This window comes from Bombina bombina, chromosome 9 (genome assembly GCF_027579735.1).
Source record: "Bombina bombina isolate aBomBom1 chromosome 9, aBomBom1.pri, whole genome shotgun sequence".
In the NCBI taxonomy this organism is placed as follows: Eukaryota; Metazoa; Chordata; class Amphibia; order Anura; family Bombinatoridae; genus Bombina; species Bombina bombina.
The window spans coordinates 96,294,481-96,308,260 of NC_069507.1; positions in this window are offsets into that span (position 1 = coordinate 96,294,481).

Below are 13,780 nucleotides of genomic sequence, written 5' to 3' on the forward strand. Positions count from 1 at the left end.
AACATCTCCGCGCCCTGCTTAAGGAGGTCCTAACTACTCTCAATGACTGTGATTCTTTGGTAATTCCAGAGAAATTGTGCAAGATGGACAAATTCTTAGAGGTCCCAGTGCACGCTGATGCCTTTCCGATACCCAAGCGGGTGGCGGACATAGTGACTAAGGAGTGGGAAAAGACAGGTATACCTTTTTGTTCCACCTCCTATATTCAAGAAAATGTTCCCCATTGTTGACCCCAGAAGGGACGCATGGCAAACGGTTCCTAAGGTTGAAGGGGCAGTGTCAAGGTTAGCTAAGCGCACAACTATTCCTATTGAGGACAGTTGCGCTTTTAAAGATCCTATGGATAAAAAATTGGAAGGATTGCTAAAAAAGATTTGTTCAACAAGGTTTCCTTCTTCAACCAATCTCGTGCATTATTCCTGTCACCACGGCAGTCTATTTTTGGTTCGAGGAACTAGAAAATTCGCTCCATAAGGAGACTCCATATGAGGAAGTCATGGACAGAATTCACGCACTAAAGTTGGCTAATTCCTTTATTTTGGATGCCACTTTCCAATTGGCTAAGTTAGCGGCGAAAAATTCAGGTTTTGCAATTGTGGCGCGCAGAGCGCTTTGGCTAAAATCCTGGTCGGCGGATGTGTCGTCCAAGAATAAATTGCTTAATATTCCTTTCAAGGGTAAGACCCTTTTCGGGCCGGAATTGAAAGAGATTATTTCAGATATTACTGGTGGAAAGGGACATGCCCTCCCACAGGGATAGGCCTTTCAAGGCTAAGAACAAATCTAATTTTCGTTCCTTTCGCAATTTCAGGAACGGACCGAATCCTAACTCTGCGGCCTCCAGACAAGAAGGCAACTCTTCCCAGCCTAAACCAGCATGGAAACCATTGCAAGGCTGGAACAAGGGTAAACAGGCCAAGAAGCCTGCTGCTGCTACCAAGACAGCATGAAGGGGTAGCCCCCGATCCGGGACCGGATCTAGTAGGGGGCAGACTTTCTCTCTTCGCTCAGGCTTGGGCAAGAGACTTTCCTGTATCCCTGGGCACTAGAAATAGTCTCTCAGGGGTATCTTCTAGAATTCAAGGAACTTCCTCCGAGGGGAAGGTTCCACATGTCTCGCTTATCTTCAGACCAGATAAAGAGACAGGCATTCTTACATTGCGTAGGAGACCTATTAAAAATGGGAGTGATAAACCCAGTTCCAACAGCGGAACAAGGTCTGGGTTTTTACTCGAATCTGTTTGTTGTTCCCAAAAAAGAGGGAACTTTTAGGCCAATTCTGGATCTAAAAATCCTAAACAAATTCCTCAGAGTCCCATCATTCAAAATGGAAACCATTCGGACAATTTTACCAACAATCCAGGAGGGTCAATATATGACTACCGTGGACTTAAAGGATGCGTACCTGCATATTCCTATCCACAAAGATCATCATCAGTTCCTGAGGTTCGCCTTTATGGACAAACATTACCAGTTCGTGGCTCTTCCGTTCGGTCTAGCCACTGCTCCCAGAATTTTCACAAAGGTGCTAGGGTCCCTTCTAGCGGTTCTAAGACCGAGGGGCATTGCTATAGCACCTTATCTAGACGACATTCTAATCCAAGCGTCGTCTCCTTCCAAAGTAAAGGCTCATACAGATATTGTTCTAGCCTTTCTCAGATCTCACGGGTGGAAGGTGAATGTAGAAAAGAGTTCTCTGTCCCCATCAACAAGAGTTCCCTTTTTGGGAACAATAATAGATTCTTTAGAAATGAAGATCTTCCTGACAGAGGTCAGAAAGTTAAAGCTTCTAAACGCTTGTCAAGTTCTTCACTCTATTCTTCAGCCTTCCATAGCTCAGTGCATGGAAGTAGTAGGATTGATGGTTGCAGCAATGGACATAGTTCCTTTTGCTCAAATTCATCTAAGACCATTACAACTGTGCATGCTCAATCAGTGGAATGGGGACTATGCAGACTTGTCTCCTCAGATTCAAGTAGACCAGGTAACCAGGGATTCTCTCCGCTCGTGGTTGTCTCACGATCACCTGTCTCAAGGAATGAGTTTCCGCAGACCAGAGTGGGTCATTGTCACGACCGACGCCAGTCTCTTAGGCTGGGGTGCGGTCTGGGAATCTCTGAAAGCTCAAGGTCTATGGTCTCGAGAAGAGTCTCTTCTTCCGATAAACATTTTAGAACTGAGAGCGATATTCAATGCGCTCCTGGCGTGGCCTCACCTAGCAAAGGCCAAATTCATAAGGTTCCAGTCGGACAACATGACGACTGTAGCGTACATCAATCATCAGGGGGGAACAAAGAGTTCCTTAGCGATGAGAGAAGTATCCAAGATCATCAAATGGGCGGAGGATCACTCCTGCCACCTATCTGCAATTCACATCCCAGGAGTGGACAACTGGGAGGCGGATTATTTGAGTCGCCAGACTTTTCATCCGGGGGAGTGGGAACTCCACCCGGAGGTTTTTGCCCAGTTAACTCCACTATGGGGCATTCCAGATATGGATCTGATGGCGTCTCGACAGAACGCCAAGGTTCCTCGATACGGATCCAGATCCAGGGACCCCAAGACAACACTGGTGGATGCATTAGTGGCACCTTGGTCGTTCAACCTAGCTTATGTGTTTCCACCGTTCCCTCTCCTTCCCAGGCTTGTAGCCAGGATCAAACAGGAGCAGGCCTCTGTGATTCTAATAGCCCCTGCGTGGCCACGCAGGACTTGGTATGCAGACCTGGTGAATATGTCATCGGCTCCACCATGGAAGCTACCTTTGAGGCAGGATCTTCTAGTACAAGGTCCGTTCGAACATCCAAATCTAGTCTCTCTCCAACTGATTCAGTCATAGATACTCTGGTTCAAGCCAGAAAACCTGTAACTAGGAAGATTTACCATAAGATATGGCAAAAGTATATTCTTTGGTGTGAATCCAAGGGATTCCCTTGGAGTAGAATTAAAATCCCTAGGATACTTTCCTTTCTCCAAGAAGGTCTGGATAAAGGTTTGTCAGCTAGTTCCTTTAAAAGGACAGATATCTGCTTTGTCTGTTTTGTTACACAAACGTCTGGCAGCAGTGCCAGATGTACAGGCGTTTGTATAGGCGTTAGTTAGAATCAAGCCTATTTACAGACCCATGACTCCTCCTTGGAGTCTAAATTTAGTTCTTTCAGTTCTTCAGGGGGTTCCGTTTGAACCCATGCATTCCATAGATATTAAGTTACTATCTTGGAAAGTTCTGTTTTTGGTTGCTATTTCTTCTGCTAGAAGAGTTTCTGAATTATCTGCTTTGCAGTGTACTTCTCCCTATCTGGTATTCCATACAGATAAGGTTGTTTTACATACCAAGCCTGGTTTTCTTCCAAAGGTCGTTTCCAACAGGAATATTAACCAGGAAATTGTTCCTTCTCTGTGTCCGAATCCAGTTTCAAAGAAGGAGCGCTTGTTACACAATCTAGATGTGGTCCGTATTTTAAAGTTCTATTTAGAGGCAACAAAGGATTTCAGTCAGACATCATCCTTGTTTGTTGTGTATTCTGGTAAGAGGAGAGGACAGAAAGCTACTGCTACCTCTCTTTCTTTTTGGCTGAAAAGCATCATCCGATTGGCTTACGAGACTGCCGGATGGCAGCCTCCTGAACGAATTACAGCTCACTCTTCTAGAGCTGTGGCTTCCACATGGGCCTTCAAGAACGAGGCTTCTGTTGATCAGATCTGTAAGGCAGCGACTTGGTCTTCTCTGCATACTTTTGCCAAATTTTACAAATTCGATACTTTATGCTTCTTCGGAGGCTATTTTTGGGAGAAAGGTTTTGCAAGTCGTGGTGCTTTCCGTTTAGGTAACCTGGTTTGCTCCCTCCCTTCATCCGTGTCCTAAAGCTTTGGTATTGGTTCCCACAAGTAAGGATGACGCCGTGGACCGGACACACCAATGTTGGAGAAAACAGAATTTATTTTTACCTGATAAATTTCTTTCTCCAACGGTGTGTCCGGTCCATGGCCCGCCCTGGTTTTTAATCAGGTTTGATGAATTTCTTTCTTTATACACTACAGTCACCACGGCACCCTATAGTTTCTCCTTTTTCTCCTAGACGTCGGTCGAATGACTGGGGGGCGGAGCCAGAGGGGGGGCTATATGGACAGCTCTTGCTGGGTGCTCTCTTTGCCATTTCCTGTAGGGGAAGAGAATATCCCACAAGTAAGGATGAAGCCGTGGACCGGACACACCGTTGGAGAAAGAAATTTATCAGGTAAACATAAATTCTGTTTTTGGTTCAGCACCCTGGGTAGTGGCTACATTTATCAACCAATCAACAAGCACTACCCAGGTGCTGAACCAAATATGGGCTGTCTCCTAAGCTTATATAGAATTCTTGCTTTTTCAAATAAAGAGAACGAAGAAAAATTGATAGGAGTAAATTAGAAAGTTGCTTAAAATTGCATACTCTATCTGAATCATGAAAGTTTCATTTTGACTAGACTATCCCTTTTAAAATATATAATAAATGATTATTGTATTTCATCTCTTGTGGTATTGGGCATGAAGAATATAGAACAGAAAATTAAGTATTGTTAGAAGAATATAAGCTTTTATTTATTTTTATTTTGGAGAAAAATGTGACACGTTCCAAGAACAAAGTGGCAATCTTACATAAACAAGGACTTTATGTAATGGTGAACAACACTCGAACAGTATAGAACCACACGATTTCAGTCCTCTATTCATGAGTGATCTTCCAGGAGGATAACTTTGCTTACTCTTGTATGATGCTAAACAACAATAAAGCAAACATAAAGGCAAATACAGTAAAGTAAATGAAAATATCATGAAATAAAGGATAGCAAGACAACCTCCTAATGATTTAGCTCATTAGCTGGTAATTAAAACCCATGCCTCACGCTTTTATTTTATTAGTGTTATATATTGGAGGAGCAGCAATGCACTTCTGGGAGATAGCTGAACTAATCAGGTGAACCAATGACAAGAGGAATATATGTGCAACCACCAAACAATTGCTAGTTCCCAGTAGTGCATTGTGCTCCTGAGCCTACTTTAGGTATACATTTCAACAAAGGATACCAAGAGATCAAAGCAAATTAGATAACATAAGTAAATTAGAAAGTTATTTTAAAATTGCATTATCTGCCTCAGTGGTGCTCAGCCTTGTTGCTCCAGAGGTTTTGGAACTACATTTCCCATGATGATCAGACACCAAGCATCATGGTAAATGTAGTTCCAAAACCTCTGGAGCACCAAGGTTGAGCACCCCTGTTCTAGCGGAACCATTTTTTTATTTTGACTTTATTGTTCCTCAAAATCATTGGCTATGTACATTTTTATATAGATCTCTGTAGATATCACTACCAATATGTAGAATAAAAGAACAAACAAAACCGTTTAATGCTATTAAAGCATAATTCCAGAATATTACTCACAAGAGGCACTATGGCAAAAGTATACAGTACTGTGCAAATGTTTTAGTGAAAAAATGCTGTAAAGTAAGTGCTTTAAAAATAGACATTTTAATCATTTGTTTTTTTATAAATTATCAAAATGCAAAGTGAGTAAACAAGAAAATTTAAATTAAAATTAATATTTGGTGTGACCACGATTTTGTCTTCAAAACAGCATCAATTCTTCTAGGTACACTTGCATGTAGTTTTTTTAAGGAACATGGCAGGCAGGTTGTTCCAAACAACTTGGAGAACTAACCACCGTTCTGTGGATTTAGACAGCTTCAGTTGCTTCTGTCTCTTTATGTAATCCCAGACAGACTCAATGACATTAAGATCGGTGCTCTGTGAAGGCCATACCATCACTTCCAGGACTCCATATTCTTCTTTACGCTGAAGTTCTTAATGACTTTGGTTGTACGTTTGAGATCGTCATGCTGCAGAATACATTTTGGGCCTACCTGATGGTAATGCATGATTAATAAATATCGGTTTTCTTAGCATTGAGGAGACCATTAATTCTGACTAAATTCTCAACTCCATTTGCAGAAATGCGGCCCCAAACTTGCAAAGAACCTCCACCATGCTTTACTTTTGCCTGCAGACACTCATTCTTGTACTGCTTTGCAGCCCTTTGGCGAACAAACTTCCACCTTCTACAGTCAAATATTTCCATTTTTGACTCTTCAGTCTAGAGAACCCGCTGCAATTATTCTGCACCCTTGTTCGTCTATTTACACGCATAGTTGAGTCGCTTGGAATAGTTTTCACTTCACATGAATGGCTTTTTGGCTGCAAGTCTTCCATGATGACCACTTCTGACCAGACTTATCTTCATAGTAGATAGGTATTCCAGGGTCTCACTGGTTTTTCCCAATTCTGTGCTGATGAAACTGCTGAACATCTATTTGTGAAGGGAAGTAAGCATAATGTTTGTTTGTTTTTCTGCTGCACAAGTTTCTTGGCTGACCAGTGTGTCTATGGTCTTCAATAATGCCCATTTGTTTATTAAAGGGATAGGACATGTAATTTTAAACAACTTTCCAATTTACTTTTGTCATATTTGTTTTGTTCTCTTGGTATTCTTTGTTGAAAGCTAAACCTGGGTAGACTTATATGCTAATTTCTAACCTCTTGAAGGCTGCCTCTTATCTCAGGGCATTTTGATAGTTTTTCACAGCTAGAAGGCATTATATATATATATATATATATATATATATATCATTGTGCTCACTCCTGTGGAGTTATTTGAGTCAGCACTGATTGGCTAAAATGCATGTCTGTCAAAAGAACTGAAATAAGGGGGCAGTCTGCATAGGCTTAGATGCAAGGTAATCACTGAGATAAAAAGTGTATTAATATAACAGTGTTGGTTATGCAAATCTGGGGAATAAGTAATAAAGGGGTAATCTATCTTTTTAAGCAATAAAAATGCTGGAGTAGACTGTCCCTTTAAAGGAATTAGGTCACTATAGGGGGCAAGAGCTTGACCAATGGGAACTGTCACTCCCACCCTAATGATCTCATTGGCTGATGAGCAAAGGAAGGGGGGGGGGCCAAGTCAAATCCTTCAGTCCAAGGATAGCTGGCTAGCTTTTGGAGCGCTTATGCTACCTGCTTTTTCCTATGCTGTAGAAATACTCTTCCTGCCCTTATACTAAAATCTCTAGGCTAAGGCAAATCTCAGATTCCAGCTGACTTGTTAACACAAAAGAATACTTAGGCCATCTTGTTTCCTGCCTATCTAGCCAACTAAAGGAACCTTTTGCTTGAAGGATACACTCATGCAGGCCCAACAGACACAGAGACCTGTTTTTCCTGAAAATAAACTTGGCCCCCAGTAATGTATAATAGAAATTTAATATTGTAATAGTAGCTATAGTTAAACTTTCTTTAAAGCAGTACTGATATCAAAACTTGGAAAATCCATTAATTATTATTGTAGCGGAGAGTGACTTTTAACTTCCTGCTTAAAAGTGTATAATATATCTCAGCTTGATATTTTACACATGACTGTTCTAGGAAATTATTTTTTCCACTGTGACTAAAGGTCACAATGCAATATTGTTTAAGTATTTTAAATCATTATATAATGTTCTAATATAATATTCAATTTGAGCTATATTGTAAATATATATAGTTGATAGTTTTACTATTTGTAATCACAACTATAAAATGTTCCATCATGTTATTGTTGATATTGCTTCTCTATGTTGAGTTTCTTAACTTTGAAGAAGTTGATTAACTCACTCTGAACCTGATTTCATCCACTATACGTTTTATTCTTCGTTCGTACATTTCTGTACTTCACTTAGCCAAGCAAACCTACTTCTCTCATATCTACTCTTTCCTCAAACCCTAAAGGACTCTTCTCCACCTTTTACGCTCTCCTCTACCCACCTGCTACACCCCCTCCGTCTGTCTTTAGTGCTGAAGACCTGGCAAACTACTTTTTAAACAAAACACGTACTATCCGATGCAACATCCTAACACCACCCTGCAATCTTCCAACTCCAGGCCCAGGTACTCCCTCTGCCACCCTCTGCAGCTTCCATCCAGCCACTGAGGATCAAGTTTCTTTGTTACTATCTTCCTCACGCCTCACTGCCTGTTCGCTTGACCCTCACCCTTCCCATCTAATACCTTTCCTGTCTTCCACCCTCACTCCTGCTCTTACTCACATCTTCAACCTATCTCTATCGGTTCGTTCCCTTCTTTTTTAAAACATGCAAAGGTCACTCCCATACTCAAAAAACCCTCCCTTGAACCTAATTCTTCTGAAAGCTACCGCCCCATATAACTGCATTCACTAATATCAAAACTCCTGGAAAAACTAGTTTGCAACTGCCTAACCCACTTCCTGTCCAACTCCTTGCTTGACCCCCTGCAGTTGGAATTCTGCCCCAAACACTCAACTGAGACTGCCCTTACCAAGGTTATTATACTTTTTTTCTGCTGAAAGTTATGGACATTTCTCTATACTTATTTCACTCGACCTCGCAGCTGCCTTCAACACAGTTGACCACCCCCTCCTCCTACAGACTTTTAGCTCTTTTTGCCTTTGTGACACTGCTCTTTCTTGGATTCACACTTATCTTTCTCATGGGTCTTTTTCTGTGTCATTTGCTGGTGACTCCTCTCCAATGCCTCTGTCTGTTGGAGTGCCTCAAGGATCTGTTCTGGGTCCTCTACTCTTCTCCATTTATACTTCTTCACTGGGTAAACGTATCAACAACAGTTATGGCTTCAAATATCACCTCTATGCTGATGATACCCAGATCTACCTCTCCACCCCTGCTCTCTCTTCCTCTATCCATTCTCATGTTGGAGACTGCTTATCTGGTATTTCTTCCTGGATGGCCTCTCACCACCTAAAGATTAACATGTCCAAGACTGAGCTCCTTCTAACCCCCCCCCCCCCCCAGCTCAAAGCTGACCTCTGCCTCCAAGATTCGCCCTTTTCTGAGCGCTAACACCACAAAGCAAATAATTCACTCCCTTGTTATTTCCCAACTTGACTACTGCAATAACCTCTTTCCCGCCTCTCCCCCTTCAATCCATCCTAAATGCCTCTGCCAGGCTAATCCACCTTTTCTCTTGCTCTGTATTTGCTGCACCTCTCTGCAAGTCCCTTCATTGGCTCCTTATTCACAGCAGAATTAAATTAAAAATTCTCACCCTTACATACAAAGCTCTCACCAACGCCACTACCTATCCTCTCCTAATCAACAAGTATACTCCAGCCTGCCCACTAAGATCCAACAATGACCTGCTCCTTGCATCTTCGACTATCACCTCTTTGCATGTTAGACTGCAGGACTTTTGTTGTGCAGCACCTACCCTCTGGAACACTCTCCCTCATGCTGTCAGGCTTTCCCCTAATCTTTCTTCTTTTAAATGCTCCCTGAATACTTTTTTTGTTCTGAGAAGCCTACCACCCAACTCAGTAATAAATTAATTTCACTTACCTTATATTTCCCTCATCTAACTCTGTATTAGCATCTTTCTCACTCTTGCAATGCCTCACCTTCTTTTTCTTAACCTCCTACCCTTCTAAATTATAAGTTCCCACAGGAAAGGGGCCCTCAATTCCTCCTGTATGTGTTTGTCAAATTTAACACTCATCAATTTGCCTTCATCCAACCATTTTTTCCTCCCTCATTTTCATTTATACTTGACGCTTTTTTCTTTTCTTTATGTTAATTCCTCCTCTTATTTTTTTCTTCCACTGGGAGGGTCACTCGGAAGAATGCAGTGGTGTCCACGTGGCTTTGTTTGCTCTCCTACCCAGGGAATGTTTATCTTGCACTGTTTTGATAAGCAGAGGAATAGCTCTTCTGAGCACAAATTTCATTTTTGCTGATAACTCTGTTCTAAAAATCATCTATCATACCTATGTAAGGAAGATCCTTTTATGACTTTTCAAGCCAATAGAATACTATCACGGAGGACCGTTCTGTTTAATTTAATATTAGGGTATCATATATGAAAAAACTTTATTTGTAAACTGTTTTTGACATTTGTTCATATATCCAGAGGTATTTATCAGAGCAATCACCATTCAGTATTTTCAATAACTCACTAGATCAAATGTTTTTTAAGCCTGCCAAAAGTCTTATGTAGAGAACATTCAGTTCTGAATTAGTAGACCTAAGAAGTAGCTGATTATTTATTCTATTGCTTTGTCACAGCATCTTTGTATGACCCCTTACAGTGAACAGATTCTTTGTGATAAATATGTAACTAGGTGATAATCAAAATGTTGTAGAACGTAGGTTGTGTTTACTTTTCTAGTTGAAAGGGAGAATAGACACTTTATAACAGTGTAACATAAAAGGCTTAATTATGCATAGCAAGACAACTTTGCACTATATCATACAGTTACGTCTGGAGATATTATGAGCAATCCGTTCCCTCCAGCTCAGATTCTCATGGCAAATCACCGATCCAACATCATCATTGGGCTAAAAACCCTTTTCAAGAGCTTCCTTTACAGATAGAATCATAACTCATTGCCTCAAGTCGACTGAGATCCACCCTTGCTCCAGCCTCCAAGTGTATCATTACTTGTTTGGCCCCTCCCCTCTAATGAAGCCCTATGACCAGCCCCTCAAGGGGGAGGAGTAAAACACGTAATGTTGATCTCTGACATAACTGCCAACTAACTCCACAATACATTAAAACTGTTTCTCTGGAGCTCTTCCTTGTTATAGATGTATGACACAATATTTTGTGACTGATTACACCTTATTATTTATCAAATTATTAACACTGAGCGTACTTTTTTATAGCCTTTATTTTTTAACTTTGCAATATACTTTCATTGGTTATTTTGCCTCCTTTTCCTGTAATTTAAGTTTTAAAGTTGTGGATTTCCTAGTCCTGAAAACTGAAAGAGCACATGGGGGCTTCACAAGCCTAACCTTGCCACATGGATCTCCCTAATTTAAGTTTATCTTATATTTTCTAATAAATCCAAACAATGTAGATTTTGTTAACACAATGACAGGGGCAAACCCTCACCAGACTTAAGCCTGAATTGGCTCCTCCAAATAAGAAAAGTAATCGGTAGAGTTTGACCACTGAAAAACAATTGCAGCAAAGGTGTTAATCTTTTCTAATATAGTTCAGACTCTGATGATATGTTAATCTGTTTGAAGACTGCGGAAAAATTTTGTAATTCAAAAAAATATACTATTTGCATAGGCGTTAACACTTTTTTGTCCACCAGTTTTGCTATGTGAGTTTCTTTATCCATCCACTTTTCTATAGATCAGTTATCCTGAATATTAGTTCCCTGGTAGTTTTTCAAAATTAAATGAAAAAGCTTTAACTTAACCATTAATACACCTTTATTTTAAGGAGTTTAGATTGAGCTCTTTTATGTGCATTTTAGAGTTAAATGTCCCTTTAATTTTGGCCATAATGAGTGTTTAGTATTTAAATACTAGCTGTTTTTTAGGACCCCTATGAAAGAAAAGAATACACTATGCATCTGTTAGTTTGTTTTTTAACAAGTTTATTTTATTAAAGGGATATGAAACCCAAATTTTTTCTTTCATAATTCAGATACATTTTATAATTTTAAACAACTTTCCGATTTACTTTTATCATCAAATTTGCTTCATTTTCTTGGTATCCTTTTTTGATGGAGGATCAATGCAGTACTGGGAGCGAACTCAGGACATCAGGTGAGCAAATGAAAAAAAGCATATATGTGCAGCTACTAATTGCCAGCTAGCTTCCTAGCCTATTTAGGTATTCTTTTCAATTAAAGGGCCATAATACCCATATGTTTAAACACTTGAAAGTGATGCAGCATAGCTGTAAAAAGCTGTTTAGAAAATATCACCTGAACATCTCTATGTAAAAAAAAAGATATTTTGAGGGCGGAGCTAGCCAGCCTAGGAGATGGCTGCTTTTCTGTAGAGCTCCTGAGCCCCATCTGAGTGAAGACGTCTTAGGCTAATGCCAGCTTTAAATAACAGCAAAAAATATAGCAGGGATGTAAGGGGACATATCGCTCCTTATGTTAGAGGAACTTTGACTTAATCTTAAGTCGCAACACCCGCTACACCGGATGATCTGCGCTCCTGCATGGACCGAGTTCGTCAACATAGTTAAAGAAGGCTGGGGCTGCTGCCGTAAATAAAAAGACTTACACTCCTACTGATCACTGCCGCGGACCTGCCGTTAACCAACTCTACACCTGACTAGACGATCGCATTGCGATCACTTACTATCAAACTGGGGGCCGGTTCCGTGGTAGGCCGCAGCCTAGGCTAAAGTACTCACACGCAGCAACCTCACAGAGCAGGAAAGCAAAGCAGACAGGCTATGAGGAATTCCGGTAAGAGACCAGTTTGCACATAATAGGAACGCTTGAACCACCAATTTAAGTGATCTACTATACAATGCATACATAAAGCTATATGACTTTCACAAGGCTTGGAACAGCATGTTTTGTGGCATAAATTGGTAGAAAACCTGGAGGGGGTAATATCACTCATAGCCGAGGCCACATGACCTGATACTCAGTAAAAATTTAAAAACACTTTTCTTCAATACATAAATGAACCCCTGTTACAAAATAAAGTGTAAAACGAAGCAACTATTCAACCATCAGCAGAAATATCTTTAAAAATGTTCACAGACCACCTATTTCTACATCCTTTACACTGAGCTTCAGACACTGGACATACCTGCTTTTTACATTTGCAGCTGCACTTGAAGCACACAATGTCTCCCAAAAAAGGCTGCAAACCAAATAGAGGCAATAAGCAGCATAAAGCTACTTCTCACACTGTCAACACCTTCTTCAAGACCCTAGAAACTAAGGATGTTAACTCTGCAAATGCTGATCTCCCAGATCAAACCTCAGGGCAAAGCTCCTCTGAATCTGAATGTGATCCTGCACCTGACAATATTACAATTCCCACAGCTCTTTTCAACTCCCTACCCTCAAAAAAAGATTTCTCCTCATTAATCACTCAGGTTAAACAGTGCATTAAGGAAGAAATATCTGACCTTAAAAAAGACATTTCTGAGATAGGCCATAGAGTCGAAACTCTTGAAAACAACCAGGAAGCACACACAGAAGCTATCTCTGATTTGCAAAGTGTCATCCAGCAGCAAGGCACAAGTATATCTGAGCTTGAAGACAAACTCGACGATGCTGAGAATCGCAGCAGGCGTCACAACATTAGGCTGCGGGGAATCCCTGAAGCCATCACAGCAGCAGATTTGGATCAATACCTGCAAGATTTTTTCACTGCCTTAAAGACAGAAGAGAAGCCAACAAAAATTGACATTGATAGAGCTCACAGGGCGTTACGTCCCAAACCACAAACCGGCCAACCACCAAGGGATGTTATAATCCGGATCACAAATTTCCAAGTGAAAGAGGAATTAATGAAATTGGCCAGGGAACAACAGCCCATCAGATATGAAAATGCTGACATTCAAGTGTACGCAGACCTCTCTCAAAGAACACTCTCCAAACGAAGAGATCTTAAACCACTCACAATGCTACTGAGGAAAATGAACATACCCTATAGATGGGGTTTCCCCTTCCACCTGATAATATTATGGAAAGGCAGAAGACTCTCTTGTTCCTCCATCAAGGACATATCGTCTATTTGCAAGGAACTAGACCCCCCCCCCCCCCTCTGATAGAAGTCCCCCCGGCCCACCAGGAAACACCACAAACTGCAATTGGGTCTCTTCCACTCCCACAAAGAAGGGAATGGATCCAAGCTCGCCAACGGAAGACACCAGGACCTTTGCCTGCTAGACAATCATCAATGGGAGAAAAAAGCTGACAATAAATTTCAGAATG